At 36.1% G+C, this 15,967-nt stretch overlaps 1 protein-coding gene across 9 annotated transcripts in view; it reads right to left on the bottom strand.

Annotated features, from left to right (window-relative positions):
- The window catches only part of DCAF6 (DDB1 and CUL4 associated factor 6), a 158,033-nt gene that overhangs the window by 123,429 nt on the left and 18,637 nt on the right, over positions 1-15,967 (bottom strand). For 6 of the 9 annotated variants that reach the window (XM_044673605.1, XM_044673608.1, XM_044673606.1 and 3 more), the window contains exon 3: positions 2,389-2,574. The gene's annotated coding sequence lies outside the window, so the exon portion shown is untranslated. Of the gene's footprint in view, positions 1-2,388; positions 2,575-15,967 lie in introns of those variants that run through there. The other 3 variants (XM_044673601.1, XM_044673602.1, XM_044673604.1) reach the window with 1 other exon arrangement.

Below are 15,967 nucleotides of genomic sequence, written 5' to 3'. Positions count from 1 at the left end.
GTTAAGTGACTTGCCCAGGGTCACACAATCTGATAATTAGATTAAGTCTACACTGCCCATCTTTAGTTTTAATCACCAAAGGTGAGAACCTCTCCAATTTTGGGAGGTCTTTAAGTTGCATGTGCTAGAGTGGGTGATGAATTCAGAATCGACTGACTGCCCCCTAGGCAGTCCCAAGAGAAGAGTCTGTTGTGATTGGACATGCAAACTAGGAGGGAGGCACAGGAAGTGATGCATAAGTGACCCCTTTAAAAGAGAGAGTTGAGTGAGTCAAGGGGGCTTTCTGCTGGAGAGAGGTCTTCTGGAGAAGAAGGCTTCTGGAGAAGGAGCTCTTCTGGTTCATGGAAGAGTGCTGGCTGGGACCCTGAGACCTTGGTGAAACTGCTCTTAATATCTTCTTTGGAATTCCACGTAGTGAGTTTAAAGACGGAATCTTCCTGAAATTCTCTTAAGGAACTTCCCTTTAATAGAGACTCTGTGACTGAAGCTTTTGCTTCATTCGCCCCTGGGCCCCCCGGTCCTCTGGGCCTCTGACTCTTGGCTTGGGTTAATTAGATCTACCTGGATTAATTAGAGGATCGTAGTAATTTACCTACTGTGTTACAATTCTTATTTCCTTATTTCTTCTACCTCTTCTCAATTGTAAATAAATTTCCATAAAAGTCAATTTTGACTTGAGGTTATTCCTTAATTGGGGAAATTTCCCCTGGCGACCAATCTTTAATATATTCAACCAAAAAAAAACCCTTTTCCACATTACAACTAGTAAGTACCTGAGGTCAGATTTGAACTCAGATCTTCCTGATCCAAGTCTAGAATTCTACCCACTAGGCACATCCTGGCTATGATAAATATTAAATTATTACTTTAGAGCAAACTAAGATGAAAATAGAAGAACCCAGATAAGATAAAAAGCTATAACTTTCTCTCTATAAAAAGGCAGAAAAATCTCCATCTCCCTGGACTCTGGTAGGGTATCTCTTGTAGGGATATAGAAAAAGTTATAATTAACATAGGAAGATCAAAATAATAAACACTAAATTTATTAGAGATGAAAATCAAACAAAAAACATTTATCAAGTGCCTACTATGTGCCAAGCACTGTAAAACAAAGTATTATGTGAGGTTTAAAAGGAAAAAGGTAATTATCAAATGGAAGCAAATTGGAAGAAGTACTACAAATTAAATAAAAAGAAAGAGGGAAATGATTCTGTATAATTTGATAATTATCTTGATACACTTGAATTGACCTACTATGTAGATGATGATGATGTGTAAGACCAACTTTATTTATCCCATGGAACCCAGGGTGATTTGAAGAAGCTTGACTGTCTTTGAAAGCGTGATCTAACAAGCTTTACTGAGGTAACCATGGAAACTAGCTCTTTTAGTCCTGGGATACGTGACAGGACTCAGATCCCACTAGCCAGTGACTCATTCTATACTAGCTCTTGTGGTCTCTCTATAGGTTGTGATAATCAAACAAACATGTCTGGGGTCCCACATTTGCTATCTCTCTGGTCCCATTCACTTTCTCTTTCGGCTGGAGTAATTTTGGAAGTATTCACTATTATATTTAACCTTGACAAGGCAGTTGCTGGTGTTGATTCCTGTATTCCATTGCATTCTCAAGTCTAGGAAACTCATTACTTCATAGTGAATTATCATTTTAAAGAATGTGTAATTGAACCCCTCAATATATGTACCAAGGATATCTTTGATCCCTCTTGTAACTGGCAATCTATCACTCCAATTCCTGGGAACCCTTTGTCCATTCCACCTCAGATCTATCCCTGGATTGGCCTCTTATAGCTCTTTCTCTCACTTCCCTTCTCTAAAAAATTATTTAATCTGCTCTTTGCTGCTTCTGAATTTAGCTCCTTAGCAAGAGACTAATTAGCTCCATATGTACACACATGTCATTGCTTAATAAAGATTATCTGAGTTTTACAGGCAATGGCATCCCTTGGTTTTTTTTCTTGTTCTGGTAAAGTAGGACAGAGGTCTCCAGGGGTCTGTGTGCTGCAGGGAATTTGTTCCCCCTTAGGGGAAAGAGAGACAAGTTCTATAGAGTTTCTGCCTTAGTTTACAATTCCAGGCACAGGAAAGAGTAAGTAAAGGCACCAGTCAGGAAAGTCAATGGCATGTTTGGGGAGAAGAGAGGCTAGTCTGCATTAGTTGTCATGTATAAATTATTAAGCTTTTAATTATGTTTAAAAATATTTTAAAATGTAACTTTTGGGAAATAACACAGAACTGAGGTGCAACCTAAAACAGCTGGTCAGCATTTCTGATTTCTCAAACCCAAATAATCTTTCCATGCTTGCTTTCTTCTTCCTATATTAGACTAAAGCTGTACTTTCACATAAGTAGAACATATGACCGTACCTCATAGGTAGTTCCATAATGGCACGTAAATTGGCATTGTCTGTTGGTCTCCGCATCTTGATCAACATTAGTATAAAAAATGACTCCATCTCCAGAGCAGGATACAATCTGTTTGTCATTGGTGCAGGGTAAGAATTTTGCACTAAATATATTTGCCCTGTGTCCTGAGCGAATTGTTGTCAAGACCTAGAATACAAAAAGAAAGGATTTCTGTAAATTCTTCCCTATAAAATTCTCTAGGGTTATTCATATATTCAGTTAAGATTGCTACTATTTCCATGCCAAATTTACATTAGTGTTTTAAATCTAAGAGATATGTTTTATTCTGATAATAATTGCATAAAACCAGAAATGTTAACCAGGTAAAATGTATTTTCCCCATAACAGATGAGCTAATATCCCCTCCCCAATCTGTTGCCAAGTCTGGTTTCTATCTGTACAGCACCTCTCATTCACTGTACATCTCCCTTTCTTACTCATGGTACAGGCTCCATCACTTCAGAGCTGGACTATGACAATAGCTTTCTGTCTGGTCTCTCTATTTCAAATCTGTCCCCACTCCAAACCATTCTCTACTCTGTCATCAAAATGATTTTACTAAAGGCCAGGTCTGCTCATGTCATCCTTCTCCCCCACTCAATAAATTTCAGTGACTCCCTCTTGTTTCCAGATCTTCACAAGTTGGCTCTTCCTACCTTCCAATATTCTTGGACTGGACTGTCGCCTTCAAGTGCTCTATGATCCAGCCTCCCTGGCTCACCTCCTCACTGGCTGAAATATTGTCCCTCCACACCTCTACCTGATGGCTCCCTACAGTAAGGTTGGGCACAAACCCCTCCTACAGGAAGACTTACCCACTTCATCCCACCTGCCTCAGACACTGACTAGCAGTGCATGACCAAGGGAAGGCCCCTTATTCTCCCAGCCTGGTTTCCTGAACTGTCAAGTGGGGATATAATGGAGCCTCCTTCCCAAGGCTATTGGGAGGATTAAAAGAGAACATAGGGAAAGTAACCCTTCCATTTATATTGCATAGATGGATCATATGGTAAGAGTTCAAGAAATGTCTGCTGACACACAAGACTTGCAAACTGCCTTAAATATGAGAGGAAGTGTGACACCACTTCTTTTATTCACTTTCCACTTCTCCCCCAAAACAGAAGTTTTTAACTGTGTGGCACATAAGATGGGTTTCCCCCAGGGTATTCCTGCCCACCCCTAGCTCCCAAGTATCAGAGACATTTGGGAGAAATCATCCAAATTCCTAGTCAAAGGCCTTTCCTATAATTTTAACATGTCCCAGACAAGCATTATGAGTTCACAAAGATATTTTAAAGATATTTCTATCTTAAGAGTAGCCTTTAAAATGCAAATAGTTTTTGTATAGTGCTTGAAGGTTTACAAGACACTTCACATTAATTTTCCCTTGATAGAGGCAACTAGGTGGTACCATAACACATAGAGAACAGAACTGGACCTAAAGTATGAGAGACTCAAGTTCAAATCCAGCTTCAGATACTTACCAATTGTGTGACCCTGGGCAAGTCACTTAACCTCTGTTCACCTGATTCCTCATCTTTAAATGTTATTATTCACATTCACTACCTGACAGGAATATTTTGAGGATAAAATGAGAAAGCACATGTAAAGTGCTTTACAAACCTTAGAATGCTATGTAAATACTAGATGATGATGATGATGATGATGATGATGATGATGATGATGATGATGATGATGATGATGATGATGAAACAGGAGCTAAGGGAAGTTAGTAATTTGCCAGGTTTGTACAACTAGTAGTTATCTGAAACAAGTCAGGTCTTCCTGACTCCAGGTTTGGCACTCCACTCTAACACATTATCTCTATTCCATAAAGGGTAATAATACTTTGTGTCACTTTCCATTAGAACTTCAATTATGATTGCATTAGTGATGACCAGCTAAAAACTGGGGTGGGACATGGTGTCTTTGGTGGGAAAGGATCCTGAAAGAGGGATGATGATAGGTAGAAATAGAAGGCCAGAAAGAGACTTATAAAGGATTCAATTTAATTTAACAAGACATTAATTAAACTCCTGATATGTACTATACCTTGGAGACATAAAGACAAAATAAAATAATTCCTGGCCTCAAGGAGTTTAAATTGGGTGGGGTAAAGAAGGAGGCAGAGAACAGAATTAATCAATAAGAATTTACTAAAAGTTTATTTGTCAGAGACAGCCAGACTTTGGCACTACAAAGAGAAAAGAAACAGTCCCTGTCTTCAAGTAAAACACATTTTATATGGGGACATAAAATGTACCTATATACAGGTGTACGTACAAATCACATATAAAACTGATAAGTTAATTTGGGGAAACAGGGCACTATTAGGAAAAGCCTCATGTAGAATGTAGCTCTTGAGATAAACCTTGAAGAAAATCAGGGGGTGAATTTCATGCATGGGGAAAAGGGCCAAGGCCCAGAAATAATAACGGCAAGAAAGTCAGCTCAGCTAAGCCCTGAGTGCATAGAAAGGAGTAACTACAATAAGACTGGAAAGGTAGGATGAGGCTAGATTGTTTAGAGTTTTAAATTCCCAACAGAGAAATTTCTATTTGATTCTAGAGGCCAGTAAAGCTTATTGAATGGGAGTTGGTAGGGAGAAGGAGCAACATGCTCATAAATCACCTCTAGGTCAACCACTTGAGTGGCTGTGTGCTGACACACAGTAAGTGTTTAATAAATGTCTTATTGATGGATCTAGAAGCTTACTAATAAAAGTTGTGATTGTTAATAGAAATATTTATACAATGCCTTAAGATTTGCAAATGTTTTATGAATATTACCTTATTTCATCCACACAATCATCCTACAAAGTAGGAGCTATTTTTTTTATCTCCATTTATAGTCAAGGAAATTGAGAATGAGGGATGAGGTGATTTGTTCAGAGTCACACAGCTGGCGAGAGAAGCAGGATGTGAAATTTAGGTATTCCTAACAATGAAATTTAGTGTTTCACTTAACTGCCCAATTATAAGGTTGTTGCAATAGCCCAAGCCAGAGGTAATAAGGATCAAAACTAGGGAGGTATCAATGGGAGCAGAGAGGAGATGGATGCAAGAGATGTTGTACAGAAATAATCAGATATAACAACTAAGTAGGAGTAAAAGAATCCATGAAACCAGGAGCTAACTGGTAGTGAATATGGGTTACTAAAAGCATGGTAGTAGTTCCTTAGGGAAGTTTGAAAATGGGCTTATTGGGGGGAAAGATGGTGAATTCTGTTTTGGACATGCCGAATTTGAGATGTCCATGAGATGTTTAATTTTAAATGAGCATTATGCATTTTGGTCAAGTGGGAATGGTCAGAGGAGGATATACACAAGAGAGGTTAAGTCAGAAACAAACAAAAAAAATGTGCCAAAAGACTGTAGATGGGGCAGCTGGAGTGTCACCTTGTGTTATAAAAAAATGTTGGCCCACTTAATGTCTCTGGTTGTTTTATGAGATTCAGTGACTGTCAAGTTGTAATGTAATATCACAGCTGAGCTTACAAGTTTTAATTTCCAGTTAAGTGCTCATATTCCAAACCATTCTTCCTATAACATTTTTAGATAGGATGATTCTTCTAGCATTTGTTTTTAACTGCCTGTTTATGCTACAACTCCAACTGCTATTGTCATAGATAAGGAAATCTCATTATACATACTAATGTATAAATCTGGAATAAACATAAGCCACTCTTTGAGTTTCTTATTTTAAGAATCAAAGCTATCTGAATCTGAACCAGGTTAGTTACAAAACTGAGGGAAAAAAATTTCTGAGCCTTGACTCCTCGTGGTAAGACTTGAATTATAGAAATTTATGAAATAAACTAATGAAAATGCATTTATTAAATACTTACTATGTGAAAAGCACTGTGCTGCATGCTGAGGATACAAATACAAAAGTAAGATATCTCACCTGATAGAGGAGACAACACATACTCATAGACAACATATATTCAAGGTTCCTGATAATCAAATTCAGTGCTCTATTCATTGTGCCACTTAGCTGCCCAATTATAAGGCTCTTGAGACAGTCCAGAGATGATAAAGACCAGGGTGGTATCAACTGACACATATAACACATTTAAGTAGGAAGGAATAGCAAGATCAAGGAAGCAGTAAAGGGCAGTTTCCCTCCACTACTAATGCACAAAGGCCTAAAAAATGCACCCCAGTCTTGATCTGGAAATTCCAGGAAATATCAGGGATTCTTTTTTTGTAGCCAAGATCTTTTTAGGGAGGCAGAGATCTGTAGCCAGGAGGATGTAAGGTGGAATCTTCCTTATCTGGGGCTTGCAGTGGTGGACTAAGGCAAGAAAAGGCCCTAGTTCCAGCACCAAGGGGGTCTGATGCTATGAAGAGAAGAACAGAGGCCAAATGGCAACTCTGTCACTTACGCTCTGGATGTCTCATATTCAGGATGAAGAACAGAATCTGAACCCATGGGCAGTGTTTCAGGGAAAGGAAAAGCTATAGGTCTGAAGCTGTGGACTCTGAGTCCAGGAGCAGAGAATGGTCTCAGACACAAATCCCAGCCCAGTATGAAGCCTGCAGTGGAATAACTCCAAGACAGGGAGCTCAGACTCAAAAAGGAGCCTGCAATTCTGTCATTTTGACCCTATAGAGCCATCCAGCTAGCTGATGAGGGCTGGATCCAGCAGCAGTGTATGAGACCTCCAATAAGAGGAGTACTCCTCACATCCAAACCCAGGTTAGGAACTTGCAAAGCTCAGGCTGCTCTAAGTGTACTGAAAGCCTGCAGGTCTCTAACAAACTATCAGTTGCCTGTTTTTCTAAGTTCACAAAGGTTTTTACATTTTCAAAAAATTTTGATTTTATTTTAAGATAATATTTTGAGATATATAATATTTTTAGCTAATAACAACAGGCAGCAGGCTGGATTTGATCCTCTGGCTGTAGTTTACTGATCCCTGATCTAGCCTAAATTACTCCCTTAAAGAACAGAATAGTCAATACCTGGAAAAAACACGAACAAATTTCATGAGAATGCAAAATAGGATCAAGAACAGCTAGGTTATTCTCTCCAGAAGTCCTAATACAAAATTCAAAGTGGGGAATAAAGGCTGGAAGAATAATTAAACAATGAAAGAACTCAAACATTAAGGGGGAGGGAATTATCTCATATAATCAGAGCACAGTAAGTTTAAAAACTATGTAAACAAAGAGGAAAGGGAAAGAGGAGTCTTTTGAAATTCACTTTGATCTGAATTGGCCAAAGGGAGAAAAAAAACTACAAAAACATATATATACTACACAAAGAGATATATTTCACTCAACAAGGAAACAGAAGGAAAATGAAAGAGGGTGGAACAAGAGGGAGGCTAGATTCAGGAAAGAATTCATCATTAGCAAAGCAAATTAAATATTAAGAGTAGTTCTTAAAGAGAAACTAAAAGAAGGAAAAGTTAAGAATCTGCATTTGGACTCTGGGCAAATGAAAGAGGGGCCATAGAGCAGAAGTAGATTGTATCAAATCTAAAACAAAAGTGCTGAAAACCATCTTGATCCTCAGCCTCTTCTTTGTAAAGAAAAGTCAGGAAACTAAGACAGGAAGAAATGTAAATGTATTAGCAGAATGTATTAGAAAGTAGACTCCAACAATATGCTGTTTACAAGAAACACATTTGAAACAAAGATGGATAAAAAGTTAAAATAAGGAGCTGAGCAAAATCTAGTATGTTTCAGTTAAAGTTAAAAAAGGTAGAAGTAGCAATCATAATTTCAGAGATGGCAACAATAAATATAGGCTTGATTAAAAGAGGCAAACAAAAAAGATATATTGTGCTGAAAGGTACCATACACTGAGTTAATGTCAATACTAAACATATGCAACAGAATGTCATAGCTTCTATATACCTAAAGAAAATAGTTAAATGAGTAATAGGGAAAAATGGACAGCATAACTATAAGAGTCAATGTATTCATTTCAGACTTAGACAAATTTAACCAAAAAAAGAAAGAAGTTAAAGATCGAAATACAGAACTGCAGAAATGTTAAATATGATACACCTCTGGTAATCATTGAATGGGAAAAGGAATACACATATTTCTCAGCTCTGCATGACACCTTTACAAAACTTAACCATATATTAAGATGTTAAAAACATCAAAAAATGAAGAAAATTAGCAGTATTAAATGCATCTATTATAGAAAATAAAATAAAATTATATTCAGCAAAAGACTGCTTTTCCAATAACTAAAATTAATGGAACACTAAATTACTCAAGCCTAAAAAATGGGTGGGTCAGGGGGCAGGTGGGTAGCTCAGTGGATTGAGAGTCAGGCCTAGAGACAGGAGGTCCTAGGTTCAAATCTGGCCTCAGTCACTTCCCAGCTGTGTGACCCTGGGCAAGTCACTTGACCCCCATTGCCTACCCTTACCACTCTTCTGCCTTGGAGCCAATACACAGTATTGACTCCAAGACGGAAGGTAAGGGTTTAAAAAAAAAATGGGTGGGTCAAAAAATCATAAAAACAATAGATAATTTCATTTAAGATAATGACAATAATGTTACCACATACCAAAATTTGGGATACATTCAAAGCAGTCCTTAGGGGAAATTTTAGAACAGATCAACAACTTGGGCATGCAATTAAAAAAACTAGAAAATAAACAAAATTATAAACCCTGATTCAATACCAAACAGAAATCCTGAAATTCAAAGAGATTAACAAAACTGAAGGCACTGAAAAAACTGACAATGAATTAATAAAATTAAGAGCTGTAAAATAATTAACCATTAGCTAATTTGATTAAAAAGGAAAACAAAAGTAACAGTATCAAAAATGAAAAAATTAATTCACAACAAATCAAAAAGAGAAGAAATTGTTAGAAATGATTTCATTCAATTTTATACTGACAAAACAGATAGCCTAAATGAGGTAGACAAAAATATAAAATGCCCAAATTTAACACCAGAAATACAGGATTTAAATAACTCAGTGAACAAGACCTAAATGAGCTCCTGAAGGGAAAAAAATCATTTCCAACATTACATACATAATCTATCTGAAAAAAAAAATTGGAAGAGAAGAGGTCCTATCAAATTCTTTCTAAAATGCAAAAAAGTTCTTAATTCTTAAGTCAGAAGAGTAAAAGAATGAAAATTCCCAATGAATCTTAATGCAAAAAGTGTTAAATAAAATATTAGCAAGTAAATTATAGCAACAAATCCCAATGCGTAATTACATACGAGTAGGCTAGATTTATGTCAGGAATGCATGGTTAATTCAACAGAACCATTTGTGATTGTAAAGCTGATTTTAATCCCTTTGACTTCTGATTCCTCTTTCACCCTAAAACACTGGAAGAGGGCTCAAATGTATACAGAAAATATTTCTTACAAATAAGGTAATATTCCTTCCTAATAGTTAAATCTTAAATTCATGCAAAATAGTGTTTTAAGTCCTCTTTTTTCTTACTGGCAAGAAAATAATCTTTGATTTGAAAAAAAAATGACTCTAGACTCTAAACTAAATATAGCCTCCAAGTTAGAAATTGAGAAGCTTTTTGTCTTCAGTAATGTATCAATGTGTTACAACAGACTCCATGAGCTGATTAACCACATATTTCCATTTGACCTAATACAAATGTAAGTTGAAATCTAAAAGAAATCACTTCCCCTATAGTTTTGGTCCATTTCTAGTTAAAAAATGAGGACTTTTTTCAGAAGCTCTTTTGGAAACAAATCAGAAAGAAACATCATCACAAGTCATTAATTTTGTTTAATATATTTTCTAATTCATACTTCTGCAAAATTCTTTTAATTTATTATACCTTTAATAATGCCGACTTTCAGAAAATAGTCCTTATTCATCCTCAGGTAACAAGTTAAAAGTATCTATGAAAAATGCATAGTATTGGAAAAAAGTTCTCAAATAATAAATAACACACTTGTTCTTTGATTTTAGAAAAGCTTGGCAGGACTGGTGGTGCATGCTTACAATACCTGCTACAAAGGAAGGCTGAGATTGGTAGATGTCCTGAGTTCAAGAGTTTTACATTATAGCAGGAATCATGTCAATCAGGTGTCCACACTAAATTCTACATTAATATGGTGAGCCCCCAGAGGTATAGGGGCCACCAGGATGCCTAAGGTGTGCCCAACCTATTTAGGCCTAATAAATGATACAGGTTAAAGTTTCTGTAAACCAAGCAACAGTGTAATCAGGTCAGTGACTAGCTATTGCCCTTGGAGCTGGGACAGAGAGGGAGACCTAATCTCAAATACATAACAAACAAATACAAAAACAAACAAAAAAGAAAGAATGCAGGGTTTTAAAATTTTTTTTCACTAAATAATTACAGCACTATACAAACCAGAGGAATTAAAAATCTGACCATCAGACAGACATGTCTTCTTATACATCAGAAATATATCACTATTGCTAATTTTATGGTTTGCTGTCCAATAATTGCTACTTTCAAAAGGAAGAACTTAAAAAATAACAAGTATTTTCCATTTCCTAAGCCAGGACAATTGTCAATTAAAATTGGCACTTAAAATGAATTTTTTAAAAGCTCAGGAAAAAAGGCTTCATACTAACATAAATACATTTGTGTAAATTCATGTAAAACATATAAACAACTATTCTATTATTGGGCAGTCAGGATTCTTGATCTGATTTACTGATGTTAAAAACGGGCCATTTTTACTGTGGAGAGTGCTCACAAAGAAAGCAGTTAGCTATTCTAAGTGACTAATTTACTTGAAATCCTTTATCATCTCCATTAAAGGAATAGTTCATAGAAACTACTAAGTCATATAGACTATTTCTATGTGTAGTTATGCTCTAAGTAAATAAAAATCAAAGGGGTCTCCTCTACATGTGTTTCCAAACTCTTAATAATAATTTTACTTCTACAATATTTATGTATCAATGTTGAATTTTTTATGACATCAACTTTGTCACAGTGCTCCTTGGTTGTAAGCTGTGAACAAGGCCTTAAGTGTATGATGAATTGGCATTCAGAATTCCACACTAAGTTTATTTGTATTACAAACAGGGTAAAGATTGTTTCAGAGTATGGAAATTTCTGGAATCTACTCAAGTTGTGGATTACAGCCCAACATTTAGAAAAATAGTTTGTATACCCTGTTGAGTTATAGCAAAGACCTCTCATATAGAACTTTTATATAAAATAGTACAGGGGTCTTTTCTCACTTTTACCCACATTCTTTGGAATGTGGGTAAAATGATCTATGAGCCATTTTAGGCTATAAAGGATATAACTGCATGACCTATACTTCTCTGGGATATACAGCAGCAGTTTGCATGGCCATTTGATTTATAGATAAATGAGAAACTTAAAAAACTGGCTAAGGTTCAGGACAATTTGCAGTTGAACAGTTAATAAGCTCCTACTATGTACCAGGCTCTGTGCTGAGCACTGGACAAAGGACAATGGATTCCAAAGTTAAGATGGAAATCTGGGAAGAAAACTGGGAATAGAATAGCACACAGGCCAGGAATTACCAGTGAGAATGAAGCTAATTCAAACTCACATTATAGAAGGCATTAGTTGTTTGTAGAAAAACTTAATAGAAGTAATGAAGTCCTAAAACATGATAGCCTACTGATGAGGTTAAGGTCTCTGGACATTGCATTATAAAATAGTCAACCTAAAATGAAAAAATAATCTATAAATTTGGAATTATGTCACTGTTAAGACACTGGAAATAAAAAAGGGTGGTATGTCAAATATAGATACAACTAGACAATTCTAAACTGAAAAGCAATAGTGCTCATGAAATTAAAAAAGGAAAAAGAGAATTTGAGAACAATTTGCCAGGGTTGATCAAGTACAATAGTAAATGACAAACTTGCCAAAGATGACCATTCTGCACACTAAAAAGGTACACTCTATACAAGAGAAGGAAAGCAAATTAGGCTTTATCTTTGGCCTATGGAAAAGATTCATAAAATTCAAGATTTAGAAGGAATCCTGGAGCTCATCTACTCTAGCTCCTTTACAGAGGAGATTTTACAGATTGCGTCCTTTAACATCCCTGATAAGTGGTCATCCTGCTACTACAATAATTCCAAGGATAGGGGTAACTCACCAGTCTATTCAACACTGCTATGAACTCAATAATAAGTATGCCTATAATCAGTAAGTACAGTTATTGACCTCAAATAGGTAGGATCTTTATTTCAGTTTAGAAAAGAAAATAAATACTTGACAAAATGGGCATTCTAAATTAGACAGATTTAGGCATTATTTTTCTTTTAAACCCTTAACTTCTGTGTATTGACTCCTAGGCAGAAGAGTGGTCACACAGCAGGGAAGTGTCTGAGGTCAGATTTGAACCTAGGACCTCCAGTCTCTAGGTCTGACTCTCAATCCACTGAATTACCCAGCTGCCCCCTTAGGTATTATTTTTAAATCACTGAAGTGTGTCCTAACTGCAGAGAAAAGTTTCAGACATGCTATGTTTTATTTTGTTTTTTCATTCTAATCAGCTATTTATCAGAAATAAGGTTCATAGCTTTACATCCCTCCACATTCAAATGTTCTCATTAATTTTTCCCTATAGCAGAGCATTACCTAAAACTATTAAGAATTCTGAGGGTCAGAAAAAAGTTTTCACAAAGATCTCTTTTTGTGGCTCAACATGTTTATAAAAATACTTTTTCAGACTAGATATTTTAATGTCATTGGTATGCTGATCATTGTTATTATCAATTATATATTAGTATGAATATAATTACTAATATTAACAATACACATACATTATTTTAAAGCTTCCATGGCTTTCTCACAAGGAACCCCTAAGGTGGGTAGTAGTACAAATATTTTACTCACATTTTCTAGATGAGTTAACTGATGATGAGAAAGATCAGGTGAATTGTCAAGATCACAAGGCCAGTATATCATAAGACCAATTTGAACACAAATTTTCTGACATCAAGTTCACTACATCAAACTGTTTCTTTTTTTTTTTTTTTTGAGAGAAACTTTTAAGTTAATTCATTACTATTCATCACCAGGCTGTTTGTCTTCAGAAAAGTCTTATTAAGTATAATTGTAAGACTGATTTCTAGAGATGAAATGTGATGAAACCAATTCTACAGAAAAAAAAGTCATAGCAGTTTTAAGGTTTGCAAAGGACTTTACAAATATGATCTCAGTTGATCCCCACAACAACCTTAGAAGGTAAGTGCTATTATTGTCATCTCCATTTTACAGATGAAGAAACTTAGACTGAGATAAGTCACATGCCTTTCCCAGGATCACACAGCTAATAAATGTTTGAGGCAGAATCTGAACTACGAAGACTTTCTGACTCCAAGCATTCTGACTACAGCATTCTACCCTCTGAACCAACTAAAGGCCTTTAAACTGAACCAATGACTGCGTATGGAAGATTTCCTTCACAACAGTAATCTTGACAACTTATATAAATAGCTTATAATTATTTTGGAAAAAGGAAGTATAACACCAAGTATACTTTTGATAAAATTGATACTTTTGCTCACTGAAGTCTTGCTTTCACATGTAATGAGCTATGTAAAATATTTTGCTAGGTGGCTCCGTGGATTGAGAGCCAGGCCCAGAGATGGGAGGTCCTGGATTCAAATTTGGTCTCAAACACTTCCTAGCTATGAGATCCTGAGCAAGTCACTTAAAACCCTATTACCTAGCTTTTCCTGCTCTTCTGCCTTGGAACTTGTATACACACTATTGTGAAGATGGGATTAACTCTCCCCTTGCCCACTTTTAGATTTAATCACCAGAAGGGTATACACCTCACTTATCCTTAAGTATGGGGAGGTCTGTGACCCATGTGTCCAGTAGTGGGTGATTAATCAGAAATGACTGACTGCCCCCTGGGAATTCCTAAGCAAAGCTAAAGCTACAATTGGTCCATGTAAAGTGGAAGGAATACACAGGAAGTGATGCAAAAAAAGTGTCTTTAAAAGCAGTGGCAACTTCCTGTGAAGTGAGTTCTTCAGAGTTGGAGTTGGAGGCTGGTGAAGGATCTGCTTAGTGGACTTGAGACTGAAATTTGGTGAGACTATTCTTGAATCTCTCCTTTTGAACTACCACGTAGGTGAGTGAAAAGGCTGACTCCTTTTCCTGGCTTTTCTAGAGCTTCTAGCCTCCGGAAAGGCCCCTTCTCTTGGAGGAGGCCTCATGGCTAGAACTGTTGTTTAATTTACCTCTGGAACCCTCTTCGCTGGTGCCTCTGAAGCCCTGCCTGGTCTGGACCAGGCCAGAGTAATTATCTACAATCTCTCTCATTTCCTTACTTTCACTCTTTCTCCTTTTGTAAATAAACTACCATTAAAAAGTCATCCTAAGTTGAGTAATATATTTTTGGTGACCACGTTTTTATACATTTAGTATAACCTTTAATTTTTAACCCTTACAGTACTGATTCTAAAATGGAAGGTAACAGTTTTTTAAAAAATTGAACAAGTTTTTCTTTCCTTAGGACAAATCAGAAATGTTATTTATTTGTCAAGCATAAATATAGCTAATACAATATAAGCCAATACATCATAAATTAAATGGGAGGTTTTCCTGATAGAAGATACCACATAAAAAACAGCAGCTATAGCATTTTAAAAATTATGAATACACTACATACACATTATTGTAACTTTTTCTACTTTTCTCTGTTTTGGAATTGTGCCTGACAAGTATAAAAGATGTTAACTTTTTCATATTATTTTAGGGCATTGTAAAGTAATGTTACTAGTTTGCTTACAAAAATATAAATAATTATCTTAGCTTTTCATTTAATGCTCTCATTTTTTCATGACTTCCAATGATTTTAGGAAATACTACCCCATTAGTCCCTTACAGATCTGAAAAGAAAACCAAGTTGGGATTATCACTTTTAAATGCAAGCTATAATTCTTTGTTCTCATGAAAAGCCAAACTTAAGAAAATGGATGTGAAGCTTGAGTTTAAATGAGTGTTTTATATTCACAAAATGTGCACTCTTTCAAGGTTTTAAAAGGTACTGTAGTCTAAATAATGCCTGAGAAATTACAATTTAAAAACTACTCTGTGGCTCACCCATAGAGCTCTCCCCTTATTAAGGATGATAGCAGGCAAAAGTTGGGGACAAAAGAGGTCTGTGAATAAGGTGAACAGGATGGTCGCCACTCTGCCCCTTCCTTCTAAACCAGAGTAGCACCAAGAACTGGGAAAGGGGGACAATGTAGGCATTGGTCACCAATGACACTTACTTCTCTGATTACAGAAATAGTTATTACTGAGATGCAATTCATTCCAGCTTAGAATAAGTTGAGCTGGGAATTAGTGAGTTCTGCATCCTTGGAATCAAGCAGTGGCTTGATGACCACTTTTCATGCTGCTGCTTTTTTTTTTTTTAACTTTAATTAATTAATTAAGAATATTTCCCCTTAGTTACATGATTCATGTTCTTTCCCTCTCCCCACCCATAGCCAATGAGCAATTCCACTGGGTTTTACATATATCACTGATCAAGACCTATTTTTATATTATTAATGTTTGCAATAGGGTGATCATTTAGAGTCTACATCCCCAATC

Source organism: Gracilinanus agilis, chromosome 4 (genome assembly GCF_016433145.1).
Source record: "Gracilinanus agilis isolate LMUSP501 chromosome 4, AgileGrace, whole genome shotgun sequence".
Lineage (NCBI taxonomy): Eukaryota > Metazoa > Chordata > Mammalia > Didelphimorphia > Didelphidae > Gracilinanus > Gracilinanus agilis.
Note: the sequence above shows the minus strand (reverse complement) of the source record. Positions and strands in the feature narration are given on the sequence as shown.